The sequence below is a fragment of the Rhamphochromis longiceps genome, linkage group LG18, assembly GCF_057381845.1.
Source record: "Rhamphochromis longiceps isolate RC_006_pf linkage group LG18, R_longiceps_female_GT1.1, whole genome shotgun sequence".
Taxonomy (NCBI): Eukaryota; Metazoa; Chordata; class Actinopteri; order Cichliformes; family Cichlidae; genus Rhamphochromis; species Rhamphochromis longiceps.
Genome location: NC_140574.1, coordinates 632482 through 651541, shown reverse-complemented (window position 1 = coordinate 651541; position 19060 = coordinate 632482).

The window sequence follows — 19060 nt, the reverse complement described above, 5'->3', positions numbered from 1 at the left end:
ATCTTCTTTTATCTTTGATCTCAAAGGGACTGGGATGGCTTTCATCAGGGATTTATATCTCTTAGCAGTACATCTTACATCAAATTTCTCACAAAACGTCTCATGTTCCCATTCTCATCCATAAAATGAGCTACAGCCCAAATCCCTTTAGATCTTCATTCAAGGTTCAAGGTATAGTATATACATTGGGTGAATGTGCAGTAGTAGCAGCAAGCAGGTGAATTCTCTACATTAATAAGAATAGACATCTCACTATTTTACAGAATAGACATCCATGCATTCGCTTCCGCTTATCCTTTTCAGGGTCGCGGGGGGCGCTGGAGCCTATCCCAGCTGTCATAGGGCGAGAGGCGGGGTACACCCTGGACAGGTCGCCAGTCTGTCGCAGGGCCAACACACAGGGACAGACAACCATTCGCACTCACATTCACACCTAGTGACAATTTGGATTAACCAATTAACCTATCCCCACAAGCTGCATGTCTTTGGACGGTGGGAGGAAGCCGGAGTACCCGGAGGGAACCCACGCAAACACGGGGAGAACATGCAAACTCCACACAGAAAGATCCCGGCCTGATGGTGGAATTGAACTCAGGACCTTCTTGCTGTGAGGCAACAGTGCTAACCACCGTGCCCGGTGGCACAGAATAGACAATATAAACATATTTAAAATTAAAGGAATTCATCCACGTACACAGATTTCCTACACAAACGGATATACCTGTTGTTCCATATAGGGGTGTTGTGAGGAGTAAAGTTATGTTTATAGATTAATGTCCAGTCGAGAAGGACCTGCTGATGGAAAGCTGAGAGTTTAACAGGTAACGAACTGCAATCAAGGTCACAACGTAACAAAAAGTCTATTCCACCCATTTTGCCAAAAATCACACTGGGAATAATGTTCCAAAAGGAATTTTTGTTCCTAATGAAAGATCTTAACCATTTCAATTTTAGTACACCATTCATAACATCAAAGTCAATGGCATTAGCCCCACCCTCTTCATAATTCTTAATCATATCATTTTTCTTTATATAATGACATTTGTTCCTCCATATGAACCTAAAATTAAGATTATTTATAGATTGAATTAGTTTTGGAGATGTGGGCAGAGAAAAGGCTGGATAGATGAGTCTGGACAGACTGTCCATGTTGGTTAGCAAGATTCTCCCAAACAGACTTATGTCCCTCTGCAGCCACCTGTTTAAAATCGACTTACACTTTTCTGTATTGGCACAGATATTCTTATTTTCTGTTGATGTCTTATCCTTGCAAATTACAATGCCCAGATACTTAACCTCTTTTTTTATCTGTATATTATTTATTGCTTGCAGGGGACACTCATGCAGAGCTAGTATCTCACATTTATTAATATTCAGCTGTAGGCCAGAAGCTTTGGAGAAGTGGTTGATCGCCTGTAAGGCTGAAGGAATCTGGTCCTCATTTCTTAGAAACAGGGTGGTATCATCTGCCAGCTGACTGATTATTATCTGTTCACCCATCACAGTTAACCCCTCAATGTGACTGTTTTTAATCAAAATAGACAACAGCTCAGCAACCATGATGAACAGAAGTGGTGAGCTGCTACATCCCTGCCTTATCCCTCTATTAACCTCAAACCTTGAACATGTACCATGTTCTAGCAAAACAGAGCTGTTGATGTCATTATATAGCATCTCTATAACATTATAAATTCCTCTTCAAAACCAAAAGACTGCAGAGTTTTTAATATGAACGGATGTTCAACTGAGTCAAATGCTTTGTAAAAATCCAAGAACAGGATGTATCCTCTCTCTTGGATTAATTCACTGTACTCAAGGAGGTCCAAAACCAGCCTAATATTGTTATGAATTAGTCTTCCTTTCAAAAAACCTGATTGTGTTTCACTGATAATGTTTGAGATGCCTTTCTTTAGCCTCTCGGCTCCAGCTGCAGACAGGATCTTATAGTCAGTGTTTAGTACAGTGATGGGTCTTAAATTGTCTAAAATTCTTTTATCCTTGCCCGATTTAGGGATCAGGGTTATCAACCCTTGTTTCATGCTCGGCATCAGTTCTTTCTTCTCTATCGATTCCTTTAATGCATCAAACAATAAAGTTCTTAGGTCCTTCCAGAAGAAATGATAAGAATTAGTAGTGAGTCCATCTGTCCCTGGGGACTTGTTTAATGCCATTTTCATGACCACCAAATCCAGTTCCTCAATTTTAAGCTCTGAATCACACAGATCTTTGAACGGCTTGTCAATACATGGGATGAGATCATGAATCTTATCAAAGAAACTATCAGAATCAGCTGCTGAATATTCTCAGGAGTACAATTTGGAATAAAAAGTGAAGACTTCCTTTTCAATCTCTCTGAAATCTTTACATTCAGTCCCATTTATCAACAAGCTTGAGATTAGATTTCTCTGCTGTCTACACTTTTCCAGCTTACTAAAATATGATGAGTTCTTTTCACCTGCCTCAATCCATTTGGCTCTGATCTTATAAAGGCACCCTGGGCTTTCTCTAGGTAAGGCGATCGTGGCTCAAGAGTTGGGAGTTCGTCTTGTAATCGGAAGGTTGCCGGTTCGAGCCCCAGCTTGGACAGTCTCAGTCGTTGTGTCCTTGGGCAAGACACTTCACCCGTTGCCTACTGGTGGTGGTCAGAGGGCCCGGTGGCGCCAGTGTCCAGCAGCCTCGCCTCTGTCAGTGCGCCCCAGGGTGGCTGTGGCTACAATGTAGCTGCCATCACCAGTGTGTGAATGTGTGGATGACTGGATATGTAAAGCGCTTTGGGGTCCTTAGGGACTAGTAAAGCGCTATATAAATACAGGCCATTTACCATAAAGATAGTCTAATTTAGTTTGTAACTCCATCAATTTATTCTTCTCTTACATGTTTAGTTTTTCTGTACTACAGCACTGAGTTATTTCACGAAGTAAATTACTTTCATATTCCCGTTTTCCCTGTTCAGTTCTTTGCAGAATTTTATAGTGAATTCTCTGATTTTGAATTTAACAAATTCCCATTTCTGTATATTACCCACTACTGAGTCATCATTTTTTATATCTGTAATTGTATGTCTAATTTTATCACAATACTCGTCCTTATTTAAAAGGCTGGCATTAAATTTCCAATATCCCCTGCTACTACGTCTCATCCTTGTTGGTGCTTTGGAGATTTTAGATTGTGAAGTACACCTCAAAATTTAATCGCTCACTAACCAATAATCAATTCTTGACCTGCTTCCTCCATTAGGTTTAAACCATGAATAACTCTTAACTCCAGGATTCAAACTTCTCCAAATGTCTGTAAAATTATTATCACTAGAGACGTTCTCAATAATGTTATTCTGTTGCCTCCTTCCTAAGCGAGGAGGCCATCTGTCCATCCACTCATCTGGTGTCATGTTCCAGTCTCCTCCTACTAGGATGTAATCTGTGGGGTACATAACTTTAAACTCTGAAATAACTTTTGTTAGATTTTCCAATAGACTTTTATTTTGACCCTCATTATTATGGCCGTAAAGATTCATGACAATTAGAAATATACCTTTGCACTTCAAAACTACAGTCAACCAATGGCCCTCTCTATCAGCTTTGTAAGTTATGATCTCGCCTGGGAACTTATTAAAACAAATCGCCACACCTCCAGATCTGTGAGATCCACGACTGAAAACAATCTTTCTCCCCGCTGGCTGTTCTCACTATTCAATTCAATTTTCAATTCAATTTTATTTATACAGCGCCAAATCACAACAGCAGTGGCCTCAAGGATGACAAACCATCCTACTTTGGCAAAACGTCCTACCGTAAGTAGTGTAACGTTCACAAGAACCAGACGGTTGGGTCTCAGTTCGTCCGTTTATTCGGCACATAAGCAAGCGGGTTGCTAACTCAGGGGAGAGCGCCCTCGTGCTACACCTCTCTTCAGCCTGGCACCCACACAACACAGAACCCAGGTCCCCCCTCCCCTTCCTCCACACCACCCTCCCTACTTCCTGCAGCACAACCAAACATGAATCTTAAAAGAACAACAACAGTGTGCAAAGATAACCAACATGTGCAATAACACTTAACCATCGTTACACTGCCCCCCCCAGCAATAAGTTCCTCGTCCCCGAGGGAACGACACAGTCTCTGAGGCGGGGTGGTAGCCTACGTTCCCTCCTTGACCTCCTGAGCCCCTGAGGTGGGCGCGGAGCGTCGGGGCTTTGGGGTGAAGAGTCCGAGGGAGGGGAACGCAGCCCCGGTCGGGGGCCCCTCTGAGCAGGGTCACGGACGCTCTGTACACGTCCCTCTGGAAAGGAGGGGAGGGACTGCCCTCTGTAGGGGGCCATCTGGTCTCTGTGCAGCGCTACTATCCTCCCCCTAGGAGGCAACTGCACCCTGTAAACAACCTCCCCCACTCGCTCTAGGACGCTGCAAGGCCCCACCCAGCTGCTATCCAGTTTAGGACACCGTCCCTTCTTTCTCTTTGGGCTGTAGACCCACACCAGCTCCCCAGCACGGAAGTGCCTCCCCTTAGTGGTGATGTCATAATTCCTCTTTTGGCGCAGGCCTGCCTTCGCCAGCTGCTCCCGGGCGTAGGAATGTGCAGAATCCAGCCGGTCCTGCAGCTTCCTTGCGTAGTCCCGGCCTGGTGGTGCTTCTGGCGCGTCCGGGGGCTTCCCAAAAGCCAACTCTGCAGGAGTTCTCAGCTCTCTCCCTAACATGAGCAGGGCAGGCGTACATTGGGTGGAGTCTTGCACTGCCGACCTGTAGGCCATGAGGATAAGGGGAAGATGGTAGTCCCAGTCCCGTTGGTGTTCTGAGGTAAGGATGGCTAGCTGCTGGGCCAGCGTCCTGTTAAACCTTTCCACCAGTCCATCGCTTTGGGGGTGAAGTGGGGTGGTGCGGGTCTTCTTAATCCCAAGGCGGTCACACATGGCAGCAAATACCTTGGACTCAAAGTTACGCCCCTGGTCACTGTGGAGGGTCTCTGCTGTTCCAAAGCGGCTGAACATCCCCTCCACTAATACATCAGCGACAGTCTCAGCCTCCTGATCTGGGATGGCGTATGCTTCCGGCCACTTGGTAAAATAGTCCATGGCCACAAGAACATAGCGGTTTCCTCTGTCTGTGCGAGGAAATGGGCCCATGACGTCCACAGCTACTCGCTCCATTGGAGCCCCTGCTGGTTGCTGCTGAAGCTGAGCCCGGGACTGGTCCTGTGGCCCTTTGTGTGAGGAACATGCATCACAGCTGCGGCAAAAGTCCTCCACATCCCTCCGCTGTTGACCCCAGTAATAGCCCTGGCGGAGGCGGCGGAGAGTCTTAGAGACCCCAAAGTGGCCGGAGCCAGTGCTCCCATGGCAGGCTTCCAGCACCGCTGACCTCAGCGACCTTGGCACCACAACCTGCCACCTCTCCTCCCCCGTGGCAGGATCCTTCCAGGCACGCTCCAACACCCCCTCCTTCAGCCTGAGAGCTGCAAACTTGGCCCATAGCCCCCTGGTACAGATGGAAAACCCAGTGACCTCATCCCAAAGGGGTTGCTCCCCCTTCTCCAGCCACTGCAGGACCGGCAGCAGGTCTGTGTCTTGTTCCTGCCGTGCCCTCCACTCCACTGCATCCACCACCAGAAGAGCCCTGCAGGCGAGCTGTGCTGCTCCGTCTATTGTCGTGAGTTCCCGCTCTATTTCCTCTCGCTTCTCACAGTAACGGCAGCCAGCTGCAGCACATGGGCGGCGAGAGAGGGCGTCTGCGTTAGAATGGTGCGTCCCTGCTCTGTGCTCCACAGTGAAATTGAAGGCTTGGAGCTCCTCCAGCCAGCGAGCCACCTGCCCCTCTGGCTCCCTGAAAGACATCAGCCACTGAAGGGCAGCATGATCAGTTCTGATAACAAATGCTGTGCCGCACAGGTAGTACTTAAAGTGTCTCACCCCTGCCACCACAGCCAGCAGCTCTCGTCGTGTGACACAGTAGCGCCGCTCACTCCTGTTCAGGACCCGACTGAAGTACGCCACCACCTTCTCACCTTCCGGCCCAACCTGCGACAACACAGCTCCCAGCCCCACATTACTTGCGTCAGTGTCCAGGACAAAAGGCAGGGTGGGGTCAGGGGGGGCGAGGACTGGGGACTCTGTCAGCGATTTGCGGAGGGTGTTGAACGCCTGCTGACAGTCCTGGGTCCAGATGAAGTCACGGTCCTTCTGCAGCAGGTGGAAGAGTGGTGCGGCTATGGAGGAAAAGCCCTTCACAAACCTCCTGTAATAAGACGCCAGTCCTAGGAAGCTTTTGAGCTGTTTCTGGTCTGCTGGTGTGGGCCACTCGGTAATGGTGTGAATTTTTTCCTCCAAAGTGCTGATGCCCTCACGACCCAGCTTGTGGCCCAGAAACTCCACCTCCCTCCTCATGAAGTGGCACTTGTCGGGATGCAGCTTCAGGCCTGCAGCCGCCACCCTCTCCAACACTTGTCTCAGGGCATCCAGGGCAGCATCAAAGGAGCTCCCGTGCACTAGAAGATCATCCAGGTAAACCAGACACCGTTGCCGTGGGACGCCAGCCAGCACACTGTCCATAAGCCTCTCGAAGGTCGCAGGAGCGTTGCAAAGACCAAAGCTCAGGACTTTGAACTGCCATAGTCCCCTGTTAGTGCAGAAGGCTGTCTTCGGTCTGGATTCCGGGGACAGTGGCACCTGCCAGTAGCCACTCCGCAGGTCCAGGGTGGAGAACCAGGAGGACCCGGCTACTAAGTCGAGAGACTCATCAATCCTGGGAAGGGGGTAAGAGTCCTTCTTCGTCACTTTGTTGAGTGGTCTGTAGTCCACACAGAAACGCATCCTAGGACTTTTTTTCTTAGGCACCATCACCACCGCGGAGGCCCACGGGCTATCAGATGGCTCTATGATGCCCGCCTTCATCATTTCACACAACTCTCTGTCTGCAGCCTCCTGATGAGCCAGGGGCAGGCGGCGGGGGCGCACTTTAATAGGCTGGGCATCCCCGGTCTCAATGACGTGCTCTACCAAGTGTGTCAAGCCAACATCACTTTCTTTCAGGGCAAAAATGTCACTAAACTCTTTTAGTACCTGCCATAGACTCTCTTGCTGCTGTGGAGTCAGCCCCTCACAGTTCTTTGACCAGATACTCCTCACTGCTGAGAGCCTCTCCTCCTCCTCCGCTCGCTGTTCTGCTGGCGGGTCTGCAGGGGTCTCTGCGGTGGAGGTGGACGCCGCGGCAGATGCTGTGCAGACCGGGGGGGGAATAAGCGGCACCTTCTTCCCATCAGGGAGTGCGAGGAAGCCTTTGCCTAAGTCCAGTACACCACCAATGGCTCGTAAAAAATCCAGCCCAAGGATGCAGGCGTCCTGCACGTCAGCCACCCAGGCAGCATAAGACACACCGAGGTCCCCCACCTTGAACTGGAACACTCCCCTCCCTCTCATTGGGGCCAGATCACCGGTCACAGTCTTAAGTTGCACATTAGTCGGTTGCACAGCAGCTCCGGGTGGGACAACATCGGGTCGGACCAGCGTTGCATTGGACCCCGTGTCCAGCAGGGCCGTACAGGACACCCCCGCAATCGTCACTGGAACATGGCAAAAGCCGCCAACCTGGGTCCAGCCCACAGCGATGGCCGCACCAGGTGGGGGTGGCGGTGGAGTGGGGATGTCGTTCTCCCAGGCCCGTGTACTCCCGCCTACACGGGCCCATGGGCGTTTCCCTGAACCGCTGCAAGCTTGGGGCACTGCCTGATGAGGTGTCCGACTTGTCCACATCCCCAGCAGCTCTGCGGTCGGCGGTGTGGGCCAGCCCGAGGGGAAGGCGACTGCAGCGAAGCCGCCTGCACCAAACTGCACAGGCCCGCTGGCGTCTCCGTCTGTTCCACAGGTGCTGACACAGCCCTCACCACGTGTGCGTCATCAGCGCCCCCAGAGGATCCCGCAAGCATCTCCCTCTCCAACGCTAGCTCCAGGGCTGCACTGAGTGTGGCCGGCCGAGCAAGCTGAGTTTGCATGCGGAGCTCTTTAGGGCTCAGGGCCTGCAGGAACTGGTCCCGAGCTAACTCCGCCTGCACTGATGGTGGCATGCTGTCATACGCCCTCCGGCAAAGGCACTCGACTTCATGGGCCAAAATGCGGAGGGGCTCACCTGGCAATCTGCGTCTGTTGTGGAACTCTGACCTCAGCAGCACTGGTTGGTTATACTGCCCGAAGCGCCTCTGAAGTGCTCCGACCAGAGCATTATAATCTCCCCTCTGCTCCTCGGTTAGCAGCAGCAGGCATGCAGCTGCATCCTCACACAGGCACAAAGCCAACTGGAGAGCTTTATGTTCCTCAGACCAGCCAGCTGCAACAGCTAACAGCTCGAACTGTGCGATAAACACTTCCCATGGCGTCTTGCCGCTGAACTTAGGCGTTTTTATATGCGCTGCAGCTTGCTGGGCGCCGCCATGTTTGTTTACATCACGTGACGGCGCGCCAAGCGAGGTCGACTCCTTCCCGCCGGAATCGCGGCCGCTGTGCGAACAGTTCCCGAGCCTAGTCAAACCTGGAGAAAATCCAGCCTCGGCAGACAGCCGCAGCGCCGTTTCCCTCACTCCATGGGCGGGCGAGCGCGGACGAACCTCCCTCTCCTCCGTCTCCTTCTTAATCCTGCCCGGCAACATCCTCGTCTCGTAACGGCAAGCGTCGCCAGCAACAGGGTGTCGGGCGTTCTGGGGTTCTTTTTTCTTTCTTCACTTCTGACACCAATGTAACGTTCACAAGAACCAGACGGTTGGGTCTCAGTTCGTCCGTTTATTCGGCACATAAGCAAGCGGGTTGCTAACTCAGGGGAGAGCGCCCTCGTGCTACACCTCTCTTCAGCCTGGCACCCACACAACACAGAACCCAGGTCCCCCCTCCCCTTCCTCCACACCACCCTCCCTACTTCCTGCAGCACAACCAAACATGAATCTTAAAAGAACAACAACAGTGTGCAAAGATAACCAACATGTGCAATAACACTTAACCATCGTTACAGTAGTTTATGCACATTTCTACTGTCACAGAGCAATTCCAGCACGAATTTAAGTAGGTATGATGGAGTGCCTCTCAACGTTACCCTTCAGAGTATGATTGTAGCCCATATTCATGAAGCCAGGATGGTTTGCCACTTCATTTTACCCGATAAAGTATGCTTGTAGGTAACATTCACAAAGGTAGCATGGTTTGGCACTTAATTTTACCCATCAGAGAATTTTTCTAGCTGTTATTCACAAAGGTAGGATGGTTCGCCTCTCAATTTCGTGTTGTACGCATGCGCAGAAACAACGGGTAGGATGATTTGTCAGGTAGGATGGATTCCCAGAACACCACTTCCTCTGGAAAAACGGGACACATTACATCAGAAAAAGTGTATTGATGAATGACTATGAACACGGTGGTCTCAATGTTTTGGATTTTACTACTCTAAACAATACATTTAAGATTAATTGGGCGAAACATATCCCTAAAAATCAGGTCTCCATCTGGAATTTTATTCCTCACTACATTTTCTCTAAGTTTGGGGGTCTAAGTTTTGTCTTAGGTTGTGATTGTAATATAGATAAGCTTCCAGAAAAGCTCTCGATGTTTCACAAACAAGTTCTATTAGCTTGGTCCCTTATATATAAACACAACTTTACACCCCATACGTATTCAATTTGGAATAATAGGAACATAGTGCATAAAAATAAATCATTATTTTTTTCTAGGTGGGTTGAGAAACAGATTGTTTTAGTGAATCAGCTGTTTAAGCAAGATGGCGCCGGTGTGCATGGCTGACCGTCTCCGACCACGTCTTCGCCTCGGCGTTGTACTTCTCGTTGTTTTATCTTTGGTTTTATGTTCTCTAGGTGATTGTACACTAATAACTTATGACAGAGACACGCTCCTGAATCTTCGGTTTTCCTGTTCTCAACGACCTGACTGCCTTGGGACCGCCGGTGCCGCTATCCCCCTGATGCCTGTCTCCCCTACCTATGTGACCTATCCTCCTCTTCCCATGCTCCGTAGGAAACGCTTCAGGAAACGGGGTAGGAGGAGCGGCGTCCGTGTCCGCGTTAAGGCTTATATCAGAGCCATGGCTATGGACTTCCCTTCTACAAGCCGTGAGCTATCCTGTTTCTTCCACTATCTCAGCAGCCACTCTGCGGCTAGACTGCTAACCCACCGTTGGATTTGCTCCGTCAGCCTTCAAACCTACCCTGCTCGCCCAGTGGCTTACCACTCTGCCCGATTTTGGATAACACCGCCTGGCCGCGGTGTTCAACATAACAACCTTTGCTCCTTGCGACGGGCTACTACAAAGGTCCTGGCCCCCCGGATTCGGATGGCCTTATTTAATGTCAGGTCTCTTTCAAATAAGGCCTTCCTCCTAAATGACTTTTTTCTCACCTCGGGACTGGATGTCCTATTTCTAACGGAGACCTGGACTTCTCCGGGTGAGTTCATCCCCTTCTCTGAGCTTCTACCTCCTGACTGTGCCTTCTTTAGCTCACCTAGGCTAACTGGTAGAGGTGGTGGCTTAGCCTCGGTTTTCAATAATAAACATGATGCACGGCTGCTATCCTCTCCAACCTATTCCAGTTTTGAAGTTCAGCTATTGGAACTGACGGGCTCTCGGACCACTTTGTGTGTCGTGGTCTATCGTCCGCCTAAATATCATAAGATGTTTATCTCTGAATTTGCTGATTTTTTGGGATCCGTTCTTTTTAAATATGATGCTGTTATTGTTTCTGGAGATTTTAACATTCATGTTTGCTGTATGAATGACCAATTGGCTAAAGATTTTCTTGTGCTGACTGATTCTTTTAATCTTATTCAGTGGGTGAATGAGCCTACCCATGTTCAAGGCCACACCCTTGATTTGGTTTTTTCATTCAATGTGGACATTTGCATTAAGGAAATCAGGAATACTGGTCTCTCTGATCATTCCCCGGTCATCTTCGATGTAGACCTGGGTGATACTGGACAATACCTAAACTCTCCTCTTTATCCTACGCGCACTATTAATGCCAATACTGTGGTCAACTTTATTACGTCTTTTGTTAACTCCCCATTTAGTATGCTGGATTGTTCTTCCCCACACACACTTGAGAACTCTACTAATACTCTTTTTACCACCTGTTCCTCGATTCTTAACATTGTTGCACCCATCAAAATGAAACGCCCTAGAACTTTCTCACAATGCTGGTTAAATGATTCTGTTCGTGCCCTACGACGTATATGTCGGCGTGATGAGAGGAAGTGGAGGAGTGATAGACTTCAGTCTTCTTATGATATTTTACGTATTAGCCGCTCGAAGTTCCAAACTGCTGCCAGAACGGCTAAAGCGGCTTTTCTCTCTAAAATTATTACCACTAATGGTGATAATCCACGAATTCTATTTAAAATTTTTAACTCTGTGGTGAACCCCCGTCCCTCTATGCCACTGCTGTCTTCCCCGGGTCTTTGTGGAAAATTCTCAAACTATTTTTTAGATAAAGTTTTATCCCTTAGATCTACTCTTCCTCTGGTGACTGATTGTATGTCTACTCCTGATTGTTCGGCCACCTTTTATCAATTTGAACCCGTTTCTCTCTCCACTCTGAAGCGTCTAATTGATAAATTGAACAATACTAACTGTGTACATGATGCTCTCCCATCCCGTATTGTTAAGGATTGTTTCAGTGTAATTGGACCTTGTTTATTGTCCATATTGAACTTCTCCTTGCTTTCTGGCTATGTACCTTCAGCTCTCAAGCATGCCATAATCCAACCTGTTCTAAAAAAAAGGAACCTTGAGCTTAGTGATTTTGCCAATTTTAGGCCAATTTCTAAGCTTCCCTTTCTGGCTAAAATACTTGAGAAGGTGGTTCTGCTCCAACTGCAGACCTACCTTGATGAGAATAATATAAATGATAAATTTCAATCGGCCTTCAAACAACATCACAGCACAGAATCAGCATTGCTTCGTGTTTTCAATGATCTCCTACTAATGGCTGACAACGGACGCCCCTCAGTCTTAGTGCTTTTGGATCTATCATCGGCATTTGACATGGTTGACCATAATATCTTATTAGCGAGACTTGAGCACACTGTAGGCATCAAGGGCGCTGCCCTGGATTGGTTTAAATCCTATCTCTCCAATCGGCTCTCTACGGTACATCTGGCTACATCCTCTTCCTCGGCTGTACCTGTTTGCTGTGGTGTCCCCCAGGGATCTGTGCTGGGCCCTACCCTTTTCTCATTATACTTGCTTCCTTTAAGTGCCATCTTTGAGAAATACCATATTGCTTATCACTATTATGCAGATGATATCCAGCTCTATTTTGAGCTAAACGACGATCTTGCTCTGTCTCTGAATAGCCTCCGAGAATGCATGTCTGAGGCCAAGAAGTGGTTGTTGTCGAATTCTCTTATCCTTAATGAGAAGAAAACCGAGATTATGATTTTTGGTAGTAATGCTCTTCGTGCCAAACTCCGGGATGCCTTTGGTTGTCTTAGTTGTTCTCTCTCTGATACTGTCAGGAATCTAGGTGTCTTATTTGACAGCTCCTTTTCACTTGACAAACAAGTGTCTGCTGTTGTCAGATCTAGTTTTTACCAGCTTCGTCTTATCTCTAAGGCTAGGCGCTATATCCCGCATAAAGATCTCGAAAAGCTCATCCACGCCTTTGTAACGTCGAGGCTAGACTATTGTAATTCACTTTATTGTGGTCTCCACTCTTCCCTTTTACAGAGATTACAGACAGTTCAGAATGCTGCAGCTCGCATTCTAACCAAAACCAGCAAGTTTGCCCACATTACTCCTGTCCTTGCCGATCTGCACTGGTTGCCTGTCAAATATCGTATTCAATTTAAAATTTTGTTGTTTACTTTTAAAATTACTAACAACACTGCACCCAGCTACCTTAAGGACCTTTTAAACCCTTATGCTCCTGCCAGGGCTTTAAGGTCATCGTCACAGTTACTGCTGGCTCAGCCCAGATCTCGACTTAAGACTAGAGGTGATCGATCGTTTGCTCTTGTTGCACCTGTGCTTTGGAACAATCTCCCGATTGGCATCCGGGCATCTGATTCTATTCATTCTTTTAAATCACAGCTTAAAACATATCTTTTTAAACTTGCCTTCTCCACCTTTTAATTGCTGGTTTGTTTGTTTGTTTGTTTGTTTGGTTGCTGTGACCTATTGACCTCTTGTATTAATTCCCTCCTATCTTTCTATTGGTGTTTTTTATTATGGTGGTACAGCTTTTATCTTGCTATTACCCATGTGCTGTAGTCATTCTTATTGGTAGCTTTTATCTATGAACATAACTCCTTATTTTTATTTATCCGTTATCAATGTTTGAACCTTTTATTGTTTTATGTAAAGCACTTTGGTATGCCCAAGGCTTTTAAATGTGCTCTATAAATAAAGATTGTTGTTGTTGTTGTTGTTTAATCCTAATGAGCAGCTTATGTCCTATTCAGAATTCTTAAACACCTATAAATTTCCAGCCACACCCAAAGAATATGCCATATTATTTGATGCAATACCTACGGGTATTATAATGCTTTTTAAAGGTATTCAACCTTGCATATCATTGTTTCTCTCCCCAACCCTTTAGATTCACACATAGGAAGAATCTGTCTAACAAACCACAGTAAAAGTAATAAGAATATTCGTGCTTTGTTCCAGACAGAATCTCTAACTGTCCCACATGTGGTCTCTTATTGGAATTCCTTTGTCAGTGACATTAACTGGAAAAGAGTATGGACAATTCCTAACAAGTATCTGGTAACGAATAAAGTGAAGGAAGTCTCATTTAAAACACTGATTTATCCTGCTAATCATTACATGACGAAGTTCAAAAGGGACATAAATGTGAGCTGTGGATTTTGTGGAAGCCATCCTGAGACTGTGCAGCACCTCTTCTGGATCTGTTCATGCGCTGGAACATTTTGGAAAGACTTCAGTAGATTCATTGCTGGACATCTCTACAAAGACTTTACTGTGAAACGGGACAATGTTGTATTTTGTTTCTTTTGAAGGCAAAAAAAAGAAGTTTACTTTATAATAAACTTGTTAGTTATCTTAGCTAAATTTTATTTTCACAAATGCAAATACAGTAACAAAAAACCTAATTTTAAACATTACTACAATGTTTTATGTTACATAAAATTGATTCGTGGATCACTTAACAAAAAGGCTGTGAAAACTATTACTGTTTGTAGTAATTACAAATTATTTTTTTTTTATAATTCAAGTATTTATTAGATTTTGCATTTTATGACAGCAAATACAGAGATGCAACAACCAAAAGCAAGAAGCAAACAAACAAAAACAAACAAGATAAATAACTAAAATAAATAAATAAATTAAAAAAAAACACAACGAAACAAAACAAAACAAGTGAGGTTTTAACATATGTTGTATTAAGCTCAAATGTCCAAGTCAGGTAGACATGTAGGTGCAAAAATTGTCCCACTGTTCCAGCGCAGCTTCCGTCACATGGTGTATTTTTCCCAGCATCTTTTCGCATGCAACATTCCCAATCATTCTGTCTTTCCACATTTTAAGCGTTGGAATATGAGAGTCCTTCCAGTGTTCCAAAATGACACGGGCACATGTTACCAATGCAGTACTTAACAGGGACGTGCAGAGGGGGGGGGGGGGGGGCTAGAGGGCAGGGATGTGCAGAGGGGGGGGCTAGAGGGGCTTGAGCACCCGCCCCTTTCCTGATGGGTGCCCATTTTTTATTTATTTATTTATTTTTTATGTGTGTGTGCGTGCGGAGTCCTGTCTGTGCCCCTCAACAATAATATTTAACTATTAATCACAGTTTTGCTAAATAAAAGGATCTGGCTTGCATCAGTCACATGATCACATTTAACCAATGATCGCCCTCGACGGCAGAACGCGCTGGTTACGAGCCGGGAACGAGCTCACAAAGAGCACGCGCATTTTTAGCGGTCCGGAGCTGTAGGAGAAACACAAGTTAACTCAGAGACACAGACTGATGCGACACAACCAGTAAGTAGGTGTACAGCGCACACTGTAGTGTGTAGCACCCAGGAGTATCAGCTTATTACGTACACGTTGGTAAGCTGTCTTGTTGCAACTGACGAACTGAAACAAACGAGCGTGCTGTGTGTGCAACAGCGCGACAAACATTACCTGTCCTTTTATTAACTGCACAGGTAGTGCTGGTCACAGCTGCTGGCTACCTGTGTAAGGCTGTCATGGGTCTGTAGCTTTGTCCCCGTTTTAGGGAACATATTTAGTTTTAAAGTATTTAGAAACATATTTAGTTTTAAAGTAAGTTTCCGGGCTTTTCCTGCCTTTCTGGAGGGATTATATTTCACTAAAAACGATCTAATATCCATGTCCACATAATTGTCCACATTATTATAATTATAATATATTAAAAACACACGCTGTATTTTAAAGAACATACATTAAGAAGCAGATTATATTAGATTTATATTTTAAATAAGACAAAAGTTGGATTTTACAGCAGTAAAATGATTGTATCTCTACAGTTTAAACATGTAATAAGCTTTGCCCTGCACAGAGTGGATAGTGAAACAAATGGAATCATCATAAATACATTATTTCATATTTATTACTTCCCCCTCCTCATTGCTTTATTATTGTAGCTCTAGTAATAAATAATAATGTAAGGATTCTGGATCAGCACTGTGATGCCCATAGTATATACAGTATTCTGAAGAAGGTCTAAAATGTCACTGTGTGTGCGTGCATGTGTGTGTTTTATTTAGATGGATTTTTAAAAAAAATATTACTCATGATATAACATTGTGCAGACATGGCTGGTAAGGACACGAGGAGGAAACAGCAGGAGCTGTGTGAGGCTACTAAAGGCAGGGCTATAACATTTTTCTGTCATCATTTTATTATAGATTAAGTGCAGGAGTTGTTAGGTGTGGATAATTAGATTATAGTTTATTGCAATAGCAAGTTGTGCCTTGTTCTCACATAGACAGCAAGTGCAGAGTGATATATGAAATGATGGAAGGAAGAAGAGAAGCAAAGAGTGATTCACAGGCAGAGCCTAAATTATTTCTCACAGTTTTTTGTGTCCTTATGGTTCCAAGCGCTGTCACCAATCTTTGCATTTTGTTATTATCTCATGACACTTGTTTAATCAGCTACCATCTCTCCTGTGGACTTTTTAATGTCTACAGTCTCAGATCAACACAGCCCTGCCCTTCCCATATTAGATTCTTGATGAATGTGTGTTGTTGTTATTCAGCCTGGTTCAATGTGCCCCTTTTTAACTTTGAGCACCCGCCCCTTTAAACCTCTCTGCACGGCCCTGGTACTTAACACTCTAAACTGGTGTTTACTTAATTGTGGCACCTCTCCTTTGTCTCCTAGTAAACATAATTTAGGTGATCTGGGTAGGTTACAAAGTGTCCACCCCTGCAAATAATTCAGTACAGTGTTCCAAACTGGAAAAACCAGCGGGCATTCCCAGAGGGCATGTATCAGAGTACCTTTGGCTTTTTGGCATTTCCAACACAAGTCATCTCTACCAATCCCCATTCTATACAGCCTTGAAGGAGTATAATAGTATCTGTTAAGAATTTTGTATTGAATAAATTTTCCCCTGGCTTCCCTAATGTATAATCCATTGTTCGACAATATAGAATCCCATGTATCTTCATCCATTGTACGCCCTAGATCCCTTTCGCATACTTTTTTCAGGCTCTTATTTATATTGTTTTTAATCCATGGGCAAATATTATACCATTTCGCAGCTGTGCACAGAAATGGGGGTAGTAGCATGAAATTCTCTATCGAGTTACTTTCACATGTTATTGTAACTCCTCCTTTTAAACAGTTTCTTATTTGCAAATACTTCCAGAAATGACTGTTACCCTCTAAACAAAACTTTTTTTTAATATCCTCATACGACATGAAAACACCCCCTTCAAATAGGTCACTAACAGTTCTGATACCTCTTCTCAGCCATTGTGTCCAATAAACAGTCTGCTTACCAATTTTAATTTTAGGGTTATACCACAAGGAGGCATACTTCTGTACATATGGCACAAGTTTATATTTCTTATGCCCCTCCAACCACACCATTTTCGAAAATTTCAAAATAGGGTTTTGCGTCTTACCGTGATTATTCACTTTTTGTGATAAAATATCAATTGGTGTGAATGGAGATGCAAGCTCTTGTTCTATTAAAATCCAGTCTACATTATTTTTCCCTGCCCAATGTTTGCCTAATCTAGCCATTTCAAAAGAGATACTATAATACTCTATATTGGGCAGGGCTAGTCCCCCTTCTTTCTTAGATTGGGACAGTCGATTTATGTTAATACGGGGTTTACCACCCTTCCAAAGAAAATCTTTTATCATATTATTGTAGCTTTGCAACATCCGTCGCGGGATACACATAGGCAGCATTCCTGTATAATAGTTGATGAGCGGTGCCACAACCATTTTAACTGTGTTCACTTTTCCCCACAATGTCAAATTTAGTTTACTCCATTTACCCAAGTTTTTATTGATCTTGTTTAATAATTTTCCCATACTGTTAGCCATAATATCCTCAATATTGGGGTCCAATTCAATTCCAAGATATTTCATTCCCTTGTCCACCCACTTAAAGTTAAAGCCCGATATAAAGTTATGACTGCAAGCCTGGGAAACTGGCATCGCCTCTGATTTATGCCAATTAATTTTGTACCCCGAAAACATTGAGTATGTATTAATCACCTCTAATAGTTTTGTGATAGAATTAGTTGGGTCTTGGTTTAATATCAGCACATCATCTGCATACAGGAATAATTTGTGTTCTCTGCCTCCCCCAAATACACCTTTAATCTCTGCATTTTCTCTGATTTGAATAGCTAATGGCTCTAAAAATATTATAAATAGCAATGGGCTTAAATTGCATCCTTGACGTGTTGATCTGGAAATACTAAAAAAAGGAGAAAGTACCCCATTTGTAAATACAGCTGCCTCTGGACCAGAATACATGGTTCTAATCCATCTGCAAAAATTGTCACCTATTCCAAACTTTTCCAGGGCTGTGAACAGAAAGTTCCACTCCACCCTATCAAAAGCTTTCTGTGCATCTAAAGATATAGCCAATACAGGATTTGTGTTATTTCTATTCAGCCACAGCAGGTGTAGTAATCGCCTCATATTATCAGAAGCAGATCTATTCTTGATAAACCCTACTTGATCTTGATGAATAATTTGTGGTATCACAACCTCCAACCTTGTTGCTAAAACTTTGGATAGAATTTTGCAATCCACATTGATTAAACTTATTGGTCTGTAATTACCTGGATCAGTTAAATCCTTGTCGCCTTTTGGAATTAGTGATATTACTGCCTGATTAAAACTTGCAGGGAGTCGTCCAAATTCAAAGGCTTCATGTAATACTTCAGTTAGAAAAGGACATAGCAAATCTATAAATTTATGGTAAAATTCTGCTGGGAATCCATCTATTCCTGGTGACTTCCCAGCTTTCATTGCACGGATAGCTTCTTTTACTTCTACCTCAGTTAGTGGAGTTTCCAATTTGTCCCTACCCTCTTGTGAGATTTTTGGTATTTTCATTTTATCAAAGTATGTACTCAGCAGATCCATACTTACTTTGTTATCGGACGTGTATAAATCTTGATAAAATATTTTTAAAATTGTGTTAATCTCTGAAGAAGATGTAACTAATTTATCATCCTTTTTAACTGCCGTAATAACATTCTGATTGTCCATTTGCTTAAGTTGTCTGGCTAATAGCCTGCCTGTCTTTTCACCATTCTCATAGAAATTAGTTTTAAGACGAAAGAGGGCATACTCTGCTTTTTTGTTATAAATTTTATGAAGATCATATTTAAGCTGGCAAATCTCTTTAAATTTATTATCATCAAATTTTCCTGCTAATTGTTTTTCCAATTTACTTATATTTTCCTCCAAAGTTTTTATCTTTTCCTTATCTTCTCTATTTTTCTTAGAACTATAGCCTATGCACTTTCCACGAATAAATGCCTTCAAAGCATCCCATACAATAGCCAGCCTGTCCGTAGATCCAACATTCACCTCTAAAAAATATCTTATATCCT